The sequence below is a fragment of the Staurois parvus genome, unplaced genomic scaffold (assembly GCF_062004578.1).
Source record: "Staurois parvus isolate SC_StPar_1 unplaced genomic scaffold, SC_StPar_1.0 ptg001079l, whole genome shotgun sequence".
In the NCBI taxonomy this organism is placed as follows: Eukaryota; Metazoa; Chordata; class Amphibia; order Anura; family Ranidae; genus Staurois; species Staurois parvus.
The window spans coordinates 605,803-620,722 of record NW_028318875.1 but is presented as its reverse complement, the minus strand read 5'-3'; the positions used below and the strand labels follow the sequence as shown (position 1 = coordinate 620,722).

Here is a 14,920-nt window from a genome sequence, read left to right as displayed (position 1 = left end):
TAGTGTGGATGGTGGAGGAGAGCTGTCAGAGAATGTAGTGTGGATGGTGGGGGGGGGGGGGGGGGGAGCTGTCAGAGAATGTAGTGTGGATGGTGGAGGAGAGCTGTCAGAGAATGTAGAGTGGATGGTGGGGGGAGGAGAGCTTTCAGAGAATGTAGTGTGGATGGTGGGGGGAGGAGAGCTTTCAGAGAATGTAGTGTGGATGGTGGGAGGAGAGCTGTCAGAGAATGTAGTGTGGATGGTGGGAGGAGAGCTGTCAGAGAATGTAGTGTGAATGGTGGGAGGAGAGTTGTCAGAGAATATAGTGTGGATGGTGGGGGGAGGAGAGCTGTCAGAGAATGTAGAGTGGATGGTGGAGGGAGAGCTGTCATAGAATGTAGTGTGGATGGTGGGTGGAGGAGAGCTGTCAGAGAATGTAGTGTGGATGGGGGAGGAGAGCTGTCAGAGAATGTAGTGTGGATGGTGGGGGGGAGAGCTGTCAGAGAATGTAGTGTCGATGGTGGAGGAGAGCTGTCAGAGAATGTAGTGTGGATGGTGGGAGGAGAGCTGTCAGAGAATGTAGTGTGGATGGTGGGAGGAGAGCTGTCAGAGAATGTAGTGTGGATGGTGGAGGAGAGCTGTCGGAGATTGTAGTGTGGATGGTGGGGGAGGAGAGCTGTCAGAGAATGTAGTGTGGATGATGGGTGGAGGAGAGCTGTCAGAGAATGTAGTGTGGATGGGGGAGGAGAGCTGTCAGAGAATGTAGTGTGGATGGTGGCGGGGGGGAGAGCTGTCAGAGAATGTAGTGTGGATGGTGGAGGAGAGCTGTCAGAGAATGTAGAGTGGATGGTGGGGGGAGGAGAGCTTTCAGAGAATGTAGTGTGGATGGTGGGAGGAGAGCTGTCAGAGAATGTAGTGTGAATGGTGGGAGGAGAGTTGTCAGAGAATATAGTGTGGATGGTGGGGGGAGGAGAGCTGTCAGAGAATGTAGAGTGGATGGTGGGGGGAGAGCTGTCATAGAATGTAGTGTGGATGAAAAAGGAGAACTGTCAGAGAATGTAGTGTGGATGGTGGGAGGAGAGCTGTCAGAGAATGTAGTGTGGATGGTAGGAGGAAAGCTGTCAGAGAATGTAGTGTGGATGGTGGAGGAGAGCTGTCGGAGATTGTAGTGTGGATGGTGGGAGGAGAGCTGTCAGAGAATGTAGTGTGGATTTTGGGGGAGAGCTGTCAGAGAATGTAGTGTAGATGGAGGAGAAGAGCTGTCAGAGAATGTAGTGTGGATGGTGGGGGGGGGGGGAGAGCTAACGGAGAATGTAGTATGGATGGTAAAGGAGAGCTGTCGGAGAATGTAGTGCGGATGGTGGGGGAGAAGAGCTGTCAGAGAATGCAGTGTGGATTGTGGGAGGAGAACTGTCAGAGAATTTAGTGTGCATGGTGGAGGAGAGCTGTCAGAGAATGTAGTGTGGATGGTGGGGGGGGGGGGGGGAGCTGTCAGAGAATGTAGTGTGGATGATGGAGGAGAGCTGTCAAAGAATGTAGAGTGGATGGTGGGGGGAGGAGAGCTGTCAAAGAATGTAGTGTGGATGGTGGGGATGGAGAGCTGTGAGAGAATGTAGTGTGGATGAAGGAGGAGAGGTGTCAGAGAATGTAGTGTGGATGGTGGGGGGGAGAGCTGTCAGAGAATGTAGTGTGGTTGGTGGGGGAGGAGAGCTGTCAGAGAATGTAGTGTGCATGGTGGGAGGAGGAGAGCTGTCAGAGAATGTAGTGTGGATGGTGGGAGGAGGAGAGCTGTCAGAGAATGTAGTGTGGATGGTGGGAGGAGAGCTGTCAGAAAATGTAGTGTGGATGGTGGGGGGAGGAGAGCTGTCAGAGAATGTTTTGTGGATTGTGGAGTAGAGCTGTCAGAGAATGTAGTGTGGATGGTGGTGGGAGGAGAGCTGACAGAGAATGTAGTGTGGATGGTGGAGGAGAGATGTCAGAGAATGTAGTGTGGATGGTGGGGGAGGAGATTTGTCAGAGAATGTAGTGTGGATGGTGGGAGGAGAGCTGTCAGAGAATGTAGTGTGGATGGTGGGCGGAGGAGAGCTGTCAGAGAATGTAGTGTGGATGGTGGGGGAGAGCTGTCAGAGAATGTAGAGTGGATGGTGGGGGGAGGAGAGCTGTCAGAGAATGTAGTGTGGATGGTGGGAGGAGAGCTGTCAGAGAATGTAGTGTGGATGGTGGAGGAGAGATGTCAGTGTGGATGGTGTGGGGAGGAGAGCTGTCAGAGAATGTTGTGTGGATGGTGGGAGGAGAGCTGTCAGAGAATGTAGTGTGGATGGTAAAGGAGAGCTGTCAGAGAATGTAGTGTGGATAGTGGAGGAGAGCTGTCAGATAAGGTAGTGTGGATGATGGTGGGAGGATTGCTGTTGGAGAATGTGTGGATAGTGGGGGAGAGCTGTCAGAGAATGTAGTGTGGATGGGGGGGGGGGGGGAGCTGTCGGAGAATGTAGTGTGGATTGTGGGAGGAGAGCTGTCAGAGAATGTAGTGAGGATGGTGGAGGAGAGCTGTCAGAGAATGTAGTGTGGATGGTGGAGGAGAGCTGTCAGAGAATGTAGTGTGGATGGTGGGGGGGAGAGCTGTCAGAGAATGTAGTGTGGATGGTAAAGGAGAGCTGTCAGAGAATGTAGTGTGGATAGTGGAGGAGGAGAGCTGTCAGAGAATGTAGTGTGGATGGTAAAGGAGAGCTGTCAGAGAATGTAGTGTGGAAAGTGGAGGAGAGCTGTCAGACAATGTAGTGTGGATGATGGTGGGAGGAGTGCTGTCCGAGAATGTGTGGATGGTGGGGGAGAGCTGTCAGAGAATGTAGTGTGGATGGGGGGGGGGGGAGAGCTGTCGGAGAATGTAGTGTGGATTGTGGGAGGAGAGCTGTCAGAGAATGTAGTGAGGATGGTGGAGGAGAGCTGTCAGAGAATGTAGTGTGGATGGTGGAGGAGAGCTGTCAGAGAATGTAGTGTGGATGGTGGGGGAGAGAGCTGTCAGAGAATGTAGTGTGGATGGTAAAGGAGAGCTGTCAGAGAATGTAGTGTGGATAGTGGAGGAGGAGAGCTGTCAGAGAATGTAGTGTGGATGGTGAGAGGAGAGCTGTCAGAGAATGTAGTGTGGATGGTGGGGGGAGGAGAGCTGTCAGAGAATGTAGTGTGGATAGTGGGAGGAGGAGAGCTGTCAGAGAATGTAGTGTGGATGGTGGGAGGAGAGCTGTCAGAGAATGTAGTGTGGATGGTGGGGGGAGGAGAGCTGTCAGAGAATGTAGTGTGGGTGGTGGGAGGAGAGCTGTCAGAGAATGTAGTGTGGATGGTGGAGGAGAGCTGTCAGAGAATGTAGTGTGGATGGTGGAGGAGAGATGTCAGAGAATGTAGTGTGGATGGTGGAGGAGAGCTGTCAGACAATGTAGTGTGGATGATGGTGGGAGGAGTGCTGTCGGAGAATGTGTGGATGGTGGGGGAGAGCTGTCAGAGAATGTAGTGTGGATGGTGGAGGAGGAGAGCTGTCAGAGAATGTAGTGTGGATGGTGGAGGAGAGATGTCAGTGTGGATGGTGTGGGGAGGAGAGCTGTCAAAGAATGTAGTGTGGATGGTGGGGGAGGAGATTTGTCAGAGAATGTAGTGTGGATGGTGGGAGGAGAGCTGTCAGAGAATGTAGTGTGGATGGTGGGAGGAGAGCTGTCAGAGAATGTAGTGTGGATGGTGGAGGAGAGCTGTCAGAGAATGTAGTGTGGATGGTGGGGGAGAGCTGTCAGAGAATGTAGAGTGGATGGTGGGGGGAGGAGAGCTGTCAGAGAATGTAGTGTGGATGGTGGAGGAGAGATGTCAGTGTGGATGGTGTGGGGAGGAGAGCTGTCAGAGAATGTTGTGTGGATGGTGGGAGGAGAGCTGTCAGAGAATGTAGTGTGGATGGTAAAGGAGAGCTGTCAGAGAATGTAGTGTGGATAGTGGAGGAGAGCTGTCAGATAATGTAGTGTGGATGATGGTGGGAGGAGTGCTGTCGGAGAATGTGTGGATGGTGGGGGAGAGCTGTCAGAGAATGTAGTGTGGATGGTGGGAGGAGAGCTGTCGGAGAATGTAGTGTGGATGGTGGGAGGAGAGCTGTAACAGAATGTAGTGTGGATGGTAGGGGGAGGAGAATTGTCACAGAATGTAGTGTGGATGGTGGGAGGAGAGATGTCAGAGAATGTAGTGTGGATGGTGGGGGGAGGAGAGCTGTCAGAGAATGTAGTGTAGATGGTGGAGTAGAGCTGTCAGAGAATGTAGTGTGGATGGTGGTGGGAGGAGAGCTGTCAGAGAATGTAGTGTGGATGGTGGGAGGAGGAGAGCTGTCAGAGAATGTAGTGTGGATGGTGAGAGGAGGAGAGCTGTCAGAGAATGTAGTGTGGATGGTGGAGGAGAGCTGTCAGAGAATGTAGTGTGGATGGTGGGGGAGGAGAGCTGTCAGAGAATGTAGTGTGCATGGTGGGAGGAGGAGAGCTGTCAGAGAATGTAGTGTGGATGGTGGGAGGAGAGCTGTCAGAGAATGTAGTGTGGATGGTGGGAGGAGAGCTGTCAGAGAATGTAGTGTGGGTGGTGGAGGAGAGCTGTCAGAGAATGTAGTGTGGATGGTGGAGGAGAGCTGTCAGAGAATGTAGTGTGGATGGTGGAGGAGGAGAGTTTTCAGAGAATGTAGTGTGGATGGTGGGAGGAGAGCTGTCAGAGAAAGTAGTTTGGCTGGTGGAGGAGAGCTTTCAGAGAATGTAGTGTGGATGGTGGGAGGAGAGCTGTCAGACAATGTAGTGTGAATGGTGGAGGAGAGCTGTTGGACAATGTAGTGTGGATGGTTGAGGAGAGCTGTCAGAGAATGTATTGTGGATGGTGGAGGAGAGCTGTCAGAGAATCAGAGGTCCCAATTAGTTTAGATTTCAGATTGTTAGATTCAAAGCCCTTAGGGCTAACCATTACACCATGGGACAGCAATGTCTGGTTCTTCTCCAAATAAGGTCCCACCGAGGTTTGAATGCAGATCTCTGGATTCAAAGTCCAGAGTGCTAACCATTGCAGCATGAAACAGAAATAAGCAATGAGTCACCAAAGAAATTCCTACCAAGTTTGGAACTCAGATCTCTGGATTCAAAGTGCTATTACACCATGGAACAGAAATGATCATTGAACCTCCAAATAAGGTCCCACTGAGATCTGCACACAGATTGTTGGAATCAAAGTCTAGAGGGCTAACCCTTACAAAAGTGATTGGTGAGTCCCAATGAGATTAGAACTCAGATCTTGGGATTTAAGCCCTCAGTGCTGACCATTTTACCATGGAACAGAAATGATTGGAAATCCTCCAAATAAAGTACCACCAAGGTTTCAACTCAGATCTCTGGATTGACCATGGAACTGAAATGATTGGTGGGTTTACAAAGAAGGTCCCACCAAGATTTGAACTTGGATTGCTGGATTTAAAGCTCAGGGTTATATCCATTATACCATGGAAACCCTAGCAAAGTTTGTAGATGATGGAGCAGGAGCAAGAGCAAGAGCAATCTTGAAGGCTAGTGCAAAATGAACTATCTCTTCCTTAACATAGACAAAGGAGACAATTGTAGACTTTAGGAAGACCTTCCCTCCCTGTCTAGTAGGGATACGCCAAAGATTCTTGGCTTTAGTTCAGGGTGGGTTCACCCCTAGAGTTCAGGTGCTGAATCTGAACCCCAACGATGATTGTTAGGAAACTGTAATGGCCATTTTCGAATGGAATAGGCAAGGCATTTTCCAATAACTAGCATGCCAAAGCTGGACATTGCCCTTGGAGGACATTTGCCAAAGCAAAAAAAGAAAAAGAACCCACTTATGAAGTGGGAAATCTGTACTATATATACAACCTACTTGAATGGACAGCTTGCATGCAGAACCTGGAGACTGAAATCGAATAAACACACAGTCCATTCATGCTGTATGGGCCCCAGCGTCCATGTGAATGATGACTTAAAGCAGGGTTCCACCCAAAAGTGGAAGCACCACTTTTTTGCCTCTTCCCCGCTGCCACATTTGGCACCTTTTGGGGGGAGCAGGTACCTGATTCTGACAGGTACCCACTCCCATTTCTGGCCGAGTTCGGCGAACTGAGCCAGATGGTTGGTACCCCTCGCAGCCCTCTGGGACTGCAGTCCATTCAGAAAGCGCCACTCGCTTTGCGCATGCGCAGTAGGAAGCCAGCGGTGATACCTCAAGACTTCACTGCTGGTTTCCCTTAGTCCAGATGGCGACGCCAGCACCCGAAGACTCGGTTTGGGGTGATGACACCGATGGGTGCCTGGACAGGTAAGTGCCCACAGGATTTGTAGCTGCTGACTTTTAATATTTTTTTAGAAGGTGGCGGGGGTCAGAACTCCGCTTTAAAAGAAAAACAATGCAGTTAAAATTGACAGCAAATCAGATTCATCCGCTTACTTCTGTTGATAAACATATGGACAGGGATTCCCTTCATCTATACCAGACTCTTACCCTACATATTAAGGGGGGATCCCCACAACAGCATGAGGTTCCCCTCTAAAAATACTTAAGAGACTCTTATATTTGATGAGGATCTGGTTTATATGTCCATGCAAAAGAAACAGAAATGGGGTTACTGCCAAATTCCATACCAGGCTGGGGGAACAGGGATCCCCCTCAAAAATGTGTTCCAGACTTTGTTCTGTCAGGATTAGATGCGAGGTATTGTCTGCGTGTGTAATCATCAATTTACCCTGATAGAAGAACGGACCCCGGGGCCGAGGAAAAAGTGATGGAACGTAATGTAGATTGCAGCACTTATATTCAACACAAGGTGGTGATCTCATGTATTGTCAGTGGAACGCAACAAAAGGAAGGGATAAAAGAGTATAGAAGTTTTGGATGATAGGGAGTTGGGAGGAAGTAGTGAACTGGCAGCAGAGGAGGTAATAAGATCTGATTTTATATTTACACCCAGTAACCCCCCCGTCATGTCCGTCCTCTTCCTCCATTGTCATGTCCGTCCTCTTCCTCCATAGTCATATCCGTCCCCTTCCTCCATAGTCATGTCCGTCCTCTTCCTACATAGTCATGCCCATCCTCTTCCTCCATAGTCATGTCTGTCCTCTTCCTCCATCATCACTGTGAAGTATTTTATCTCCAATATCCACTCCTTAAGATTCGTCACATAATGTATATTTGAGATATATTGTAATACATCCTAAATATAGAACCATTTATCCAACCGTCCATCCAGAGCCTCTGGTTTATAGACCGGATACATCCTAAATATAGAACCGTTTATCCAACCGTCCATCCAGAGCCTCTGGTTTATAGACCGGATACATCCTAAATAGAGAACCGTTTATCCAACCGTCCATCCAGAGCCTCTGGTTTATAGACCGGATACATCCTAAATATAGAGCCGTTTATCCAACCGTCCATCCAGAGCCTCTGGTTTATAGACCGGATACATCCTAAATATAGAGCCGTTTATCCAACCGTCCATCCAGAGCCTCTGGTTTATAGACCGGATACGTCCTAAATATAGAACCGTTTATCCAACGTCCATCCAGAGCCTCTGGTTTATAGACTGGATACGTCCTACATATAGAACCATTTATCCAACTGTCCATCCAGAGCCTCTGGTTTATAGACCGGATACGTCCTAAATATAGAACCATTTATCCAACCGTCAATCCAGAGCCTCTGGTTTATAGACCTGATATGTCCTACACATAGAACCATTTATCCAGCGTCCATCCAGAGCCTCTGGTTTATAGACCGGATACGTCCTAAATATAGAACCATTTATCCAACCGTCCATCCAGAGCCTCTGGTTTATAGACCGGATACATCCTAAATATAGAACCGTTTATCCAACGTCCATCCAGAGCCTCTGGTCTATAGACCGGATACATCCTAAATATAGAACCGTTTATCCAACCGTCCATCCAGAGCCTCTGGTTTATAGACCGGATACATCCTAAATATGGACCCATTTATCCAACCGTCCATCCAGAGTCTCTGATTTATAAACAAAACAAATGAGGAGATACTCTACATCATATGAAAGGTCCATCTCCATTCCTCAATATAATGTCATGTTCTCAACAAATGAAGAGGAGATACTGGACACCATATGAAAGGTCCATCTGCATTCCTCAATATACTGTCATGTTCCCAACAAATGTGGAGGAGATACTGGACACCATATGAAAGGTCCATCTCCATTCCTCAATATAACGTCATGTTCCCAACAAATGAGGAGGAGATACTGGACACCATATGAAAGGTCCATCTCCATTCCTCAATATAACGTCATGTTCCCAACAAATGAGGAGGAGATACTGGACACCATATGAAAGGTCCATCTCCATTCCTCAATATAACATTGTGCTTCTAAAAGATGTATCAGAGACCATGTCCAGCTGTAGGATTGCATGTGGGCCCTTTTTATGCTTGCTGTGTGCTTCTCAATCTTTAGCACTCCGTCGTTTTCGGTTTTCTTTCTTAGATGCTTACCACAGCCAAGAAAATGTATGTCTGATTGTTAAACTATTACATTTTTTAACATTTTCTTTTCTTTTTTTTTTTTAATTTAAATATTTATTAAATTTTTCATATTAATACAAAAACCCAAAGGGAAAAAATTCTTATACAAATAAACATTTATGACATTTCTACTTTTCCCTTACTATAAAAAACTCTTTTCTTCCCCATCCCACAACCCCTCCTTCCCACCCCTCATCCCCCCTCCTCCCCCTCTGCAGACTCTAACCCATTCTAATCTCTTGAGGCTTTGCTAACATGTTAGTTTATATTTTCCTATATTTCTCTTTCAATCCTGCTCTTTCCCACTTTTCCCACCTCCTAGAATAAACTCTCATCCTATCTTCCTGCATATGGTATGATCTTTCCATTCTACCTATCTGGTTTACTCTATTAATCCAGTCTTCCTCCTTCGGTACCTCCGATTTCCGCCAAAACTTGGGTATCAACCCTTTCGCAGCATTCAAGAAGTACCATATACCTGAATCTTTATATTTATTTACAGATGTCTCCACATTGTGTAGGAGGCACGTCATTGGGTCTAACCCTATGTCAATTTCAGTTATTTCTTTAATCAATTTGACTATTATCCTCCAAAAAGCCTGGATCTTCGGGCATTCCCACCATATGTGAAACACCGTGCCGATCTCTCCACATCCTCTCCAACACATACTTGAATTTTCCCCATTCATCTTGTGTTCTACACTCGGTGTGATGTGCCATCGTGTCATACACTTATAATTAACCTCAACCTCCCTCATACTAGTATTATCGTGTATCAATCTAAACATCTTTCTCTCTCTATCTTCGTCAAACCCAACTCCCATATCCCTTTCCCACTTTGTTATAAAGTTTAACTTTGTGTTTGTGTCTAAGTCTGTGAGTATTCTATACACTTTTGAAATACCGTGCTTCCCATCCCTTCGTGTCTCCAACAACTTTTCAAACATATTCCATTCCTGTTTTATTCTCAGGGGTTTCGGTAAATTTCCAATAAAACATTTCAGTTGATGATATTTCCACTCATCTATTCTAATAAAAATATCTCCCTTCTTCTCTATTAAATCTTTAAGTGATCTCAATTTCCCCTCCACCAAAACATCTCTCAGTTGGGTATCCTCCTTTCTAAACCATCTCCCTGATATCTTATTCTTTCCCGGGGGAAAGTACTCAGTATTTGTGAGAGGCATTAATATAGAATTGAATTCCCATTTCATGTTTTTGTGTAAGTTATCCCATACCCTAAAGACATTTAAAGTGTAGATACTTGTACTTTCTTTAATTCCCCTAAACTGTGGTGGAACCCATATCATCTGACTCAATCTAATGCCACTAAGATCATTTTCAATTGTTACCCAGCTTTTCCCCTTATGGTTAAATGTCCAGTCATATATTCTTGCTAAGACCACTGCTTTATAATATCTCTTGACATCTGGTAGACCCAATCCCCCTTTCTCTTTAATCCTACTCAATGTTTCATATGCTATTCTAGGTTTTTTATTCTTCCATATGTATCTTGTTAACATTTTTTTCATTATCTTAAAGAAGGCTTCTGGAATTTTAATTGGTACCATTTGAAATCTATACAGTATTTTAGGCATAATTACCATTTTGACTAAGTTTATACGTCCTATCCAGGATGGGTTTCCTCCTTCTAGTCTTTTTAAATCCTCCCTGATCTCGTTTATCAAAGAGATATAGTTTAATCTATACAAATGCTTAGATGAGGCAGTGAGTTTTATTCCTAGGTATTTTATCTCTTTTTCTCTCCATATAAAGGGAAATTCTTTTTGTAGTTTTTCTTTTTCATTCTTTGATATATTAATATTCAGGATCTCCGTTTTCGTTGGATTAATTTTTAAGTTTGATATTTCACCATACTCCTTCAGAATCTTCATTATATTTGGGAGAGTTATTCGGGGATTCCCCACATAGAACAACAAGTCGTCCGCAAAGGCCGCTACTCTATGTTCTATGGATTCTATCTGAATTCCCTTTACCGATCCACTTTTTCTTATTATTGACAGCAGAGGTTCAAGTGATAATACATATAGTAGAGGGGACAGTGGGCAGCCCTGTCTTGTACCATTAGACATTCCAATGGGTTCTGATCTCTCCCCATTTACCGTGATGATTGCAGTAGGCTCCCTATATAATTTACTTATCCACTCTCGCATTCTAACACCTATCCCCAGCACTTTTAAGTTGTCCATCATAAAGCCCCAGTCCACTCTATCAAATGCCTTCTCTGCATCGATTGACAAGAGCACCACCGGGGCCTTCCCTTTTCTACTTTTCTGAATAAGCATCAGGGTTCTCAAGCCGTTGTCTCTACCTTCTCTCCCCGGTACAAAGCCTACCTGGTCTCCATGGATCCATTCAGGCATCAGATCCCTCAACCTGTTTGCTAACACCTTTGCATAGAGTTTAGTGTCTGTGTTCAATAATGAGATAGGTCTATAGCTGGAGCATTGAGATGGATCTTTTCCCTCCTTGTGAATAAGTACTACATGGGCCTGTAGGGATTCTCTCCTCACTTCCATCCCACCTCCCAGAGCATTCATATATTTCTCCAGCTTGGGTAACAGTACTTCACTAAATTTCTTATAGTACTTAACTGTATAGCCATCCGGGCCTGGGCTTTTTCCCCCCGCTGTGCTTCTTAATGCTATTTTAATTTCTTCCTGGGAGATTTCTGCATCTAGGGCATTCAGCTGTGCTTCACTTAGTTTTGGTAATCCCGCATTTTTTAAGTATGTCATCTTTATTTCATTAATTCTCTCTTGAGCTTCTTTTAGAGGGCCTTGGGGACTAATATTATATAACTTTTTGTAGTACTCCGTAAACACTTTAATAATCTCTTTATTTGAGTGGACCAGCTCCCCCTTTGAACTTTTTATCCTTTCTATATAGTTTCTATTTTTCTTTTTATTCAAAGCTCTCATTAGATATCTTCCTGGTCTGTCTCCCCATCTATATCTCTCATTCAAAACCCTGTTGTATACTCTTCTCTTCTCCTCATCCATCAACCTCTCTAGCTCATCTTTTTTATCTAATAACTTCTGTCTCGTATCTTTTGTTATTTTCTTCTTATGGATCTGCTCCAAGTCCAATATTTCTTTTAAAAGCCCACTGACCCTCTCTCTTCTTTCCTTTTTCTTCCTTGCTCCTACCGCAATCAAGATTCCTCTTATGAATACCTTGTGGCTTTCCCAGACTGTAGCTATCGATACTTCTTCAGTTTCATTCTCCTTAAAGTATACCTTAATCTCTTTCTCGATTTTCTGAACTACATCCTCATCCAGAAAAAGGACCTCATTTAACCTCCACCCTAGTCCTCCAGTCCACCTTCTTCCCCATCCCATTTTCATTACGACCGGGGCATGGTCCGAGAACGTCCTTATCTCTATGTCAATTTTAACCAGATGATCTATAAGTTGATGGTCTATTAAGATGTAATCTAATCTCGAGTATATCTCATGTGCATTAGAGAAGAAGGTATAGTCTCTGTCTTTCATATGCGCTATTCTCCAGGTGTCCACCAGTTGATATTCATGCATTGCTTTTTTCAAAGCTCTCAGAGACCTACTCCCCTCTCTTTGCACAGAAGAGGTATTATCCTTTTGTGGGTCCATACAGAGATTTAGGTCTCCAGCTACAATCAAGCGCCCTTTTTTAAATTCCATTAATTTTTTCAACAGGCCCTTCATATACATCTCCGGATTTTTATTAGGGCAGTATATATTGGCTAAAGTACACTCAATCCCCTGCAGTCTACCTTTTAAGAACAAAAACCTCCCCTCCGGGTCGGTTCTTCTATCCTCCAGCTCAAATCTCATATTCTTTGCCAAACCTATTGCAACCCCTTTTGCTCTTTTAATTGGAGAATCTGCATAGTACCATGTTGGATAGTATTTGGATTTCAATTTCACGTTTGCCTCTATCTCAAAGTGCGTCTCCTGTAAAAATACCACTGACGTAGCCCTATGATGTAACTCATTAAACAACCTAAATCTCTTCCCTGGACAACTCAGCCCGTTCACATTATAGGTTATAAACTGTATTTCTTCCATCATTCCCAATTAACTCCATCCCTCTTCCAAATTGCCTCTTCCTCTTTATCCTTTCTGTCATACAGAGTATTACCCCAATACCTCCTCCCCTCCCACCCTCCCGCCCAACTCCCATCCCCTTCCCTCTCCCTCCCACCCTCCCCATCTCCTCCCTCCCTTAACTCCCCCCCACCCACCCACCCCCAAGGCTTTCTTTGCCTTTGGATCATACTCCACCTCTGATCCCTACCTTGGAGGTTCGGCTCCGCCCATGGCCGCTCCCCTTCCCCCCCTCCTCCCCGGGGTCCCTTTATCTGATAGCTCTCTATTTACTTTTCCAACTAGCTGCCACTTTCCTTCCCTACTGGTATATAAGTCTCCCTCCTCCACTTCCCAACCCGGTATCTCCAGTCTCTGCAGTCCAAATTTATCACAGAAAATTTTCATATCTTCCGGAAATCTTAGAGTTGTCGAAATTCCATCCCTCCAACCGATCAGACTCGCTGCTTGACCCCATCTATATTTCACATTATGTTTTTTCATCTCTTCTAATAAAGGTTTCAATGTTTTCTTTCTTCTCAAAGTCTCTGCTGTTAAGTCCGCAAAAATTTGGATATTTTTCCCTCCATATGGAATATTTGTTCTTCCCTTGATCTTTCTCCATATCTCCTCTTTATCTCCATAGTTGTGGAATTTAACTATTATGTCTCTTGATTTTTCAAATCTTTTTTCTTGTTGGTACTTCCCTATCCTATACACTCCATCCAGTTTAAACATCACCACCTCCCCTTTATCCACTATGGAGTTCAAGATTTTACCAATTAACTCTTTTAAGTCCTCCCCCTGGGTCAGCTCTGGGACTCCTCTTACTCTTAAGTTATTTCTCCTTTCTCTATTTTCTTGTTCTTCCATCATAAAAAACAGTCTTTTTTGTTCTTTTCTATTGTCTATTATCCATCTCTCTAATTTTGGGATAACTTGAGCATGGCCCTGAACTTTTTCCTCTGTTTCCTCCATCCTGGTTAGCAGTTGTTCTAATTCTTCCCGGATTATGCCCATCTCTTGCTTTATTGATAGTTCCAAATTTTTAAACATCTCCGCCATTTCCTTTTTATTTGGTATTTGCAGATCTCTTTCAATTTCTCTCGGCCCTATACCTTCCGGTGGTTGTTGACTATTATATACCTGTCACGGGGGGGGTGGAGCCTGAACATGGCGGCTCGGGAGAGCGTGGAGTAAGTAATCCTCGCTCCCTTCCCCGAACATCTTCCCTATGAGGTCCCGGTCCCATAACTAGCTGCACTGGAGCAGCATTGGAGTCTGCTGGAGCCTACTGGAGTCTTACCCAGTCGGAGAGTGGTCGAGGGGACGGCGTGGCGGCGAGCCCAGAAGAGAGACGGCTGAGTTCCTCTTTCACTCGGCGTCTCTCGCGTTAGCTCCGGAGCAGGACTGGGGTTACCAGGGAGACGAACATAGCGGCTCCCACACGTGGATAGCCGCGGAGGAGCTCTGGGAGCAGAAGAAACAGCCGACTTCCCGGCGTCCAGCAGCCCAGGGGAGATAAGTGAGCGATGTTTAGAGGTGTAAAGTGGAACGGTGCTACATACCTCTATACCACCTCCATCCCTCTAGCTTCCTTACCTCCTCCAACCCAGAAAAATAAGAAAAGAAAGATAAAGGCTTAAAGAGACCCAAAGGAATCCCCCAAAGAAAGACAACTATAGGAGAGGACTGCATACTGAAAAGTACTCCAGTGCGGAGGGTGAGTGATAACATCGTGTATACAGCAGGGGTTGTTATATACTACCTATATACTCTCTATACCCTGGACTTATGTATTGGATTTTTCTTCTCTGTACATCAGATTTAAGCAATGCTTTCATTGGGCGCAATAGGAAATTGTATTTTCTAAGTTGAGAGAAGGAAATTGGGGATTCCTTGGGAGGGTCTGAAGGTTTGGAGGAGCTGAAGACATGAAAGGTAAAAATACAAAAGGGAGTGGGTCTAAGAACCCTCAAACTGGTTCGATTAAGAAGTATATACCACAAGGAAATTTGACCCCAGAAAGACCTCAAGGAGTGAGTGAAAAAAGTGAACTGGAAATAAGTCTGGATAATAGTCCGAGACTTTCCCTGGGACCGGTATATAATAGTTAACATTTTCTTTTCACTCTTGTTGTTATTTTTCTCTGACCATCTCTTATAGCATTTCCACTGTGTCTGACTATGTACTATAGTAGGCCCACAGTTTTCTGTAGCATTCCATACACTAAATATTATGTGCAAACCTTTGGTGATATCACGTCATACTTTTGAGGCCACCCTCTGCTATACATC

General features: G+C 45.3%; 1 protein-coding gene across 1 annotated transcript in view; it reads left to right on the top strand.

Moving 5' to 3' along the window:
* LOC149440491 (uncharacterized) overlaps positions 1 to 14,920 on the top strand; it is an 83,130-nt gene that overhangs the window by 9,955 nt on the left and 58,255 nt on the right. The gene's annotated exons all lie outside the window — the stretch shown is intronic.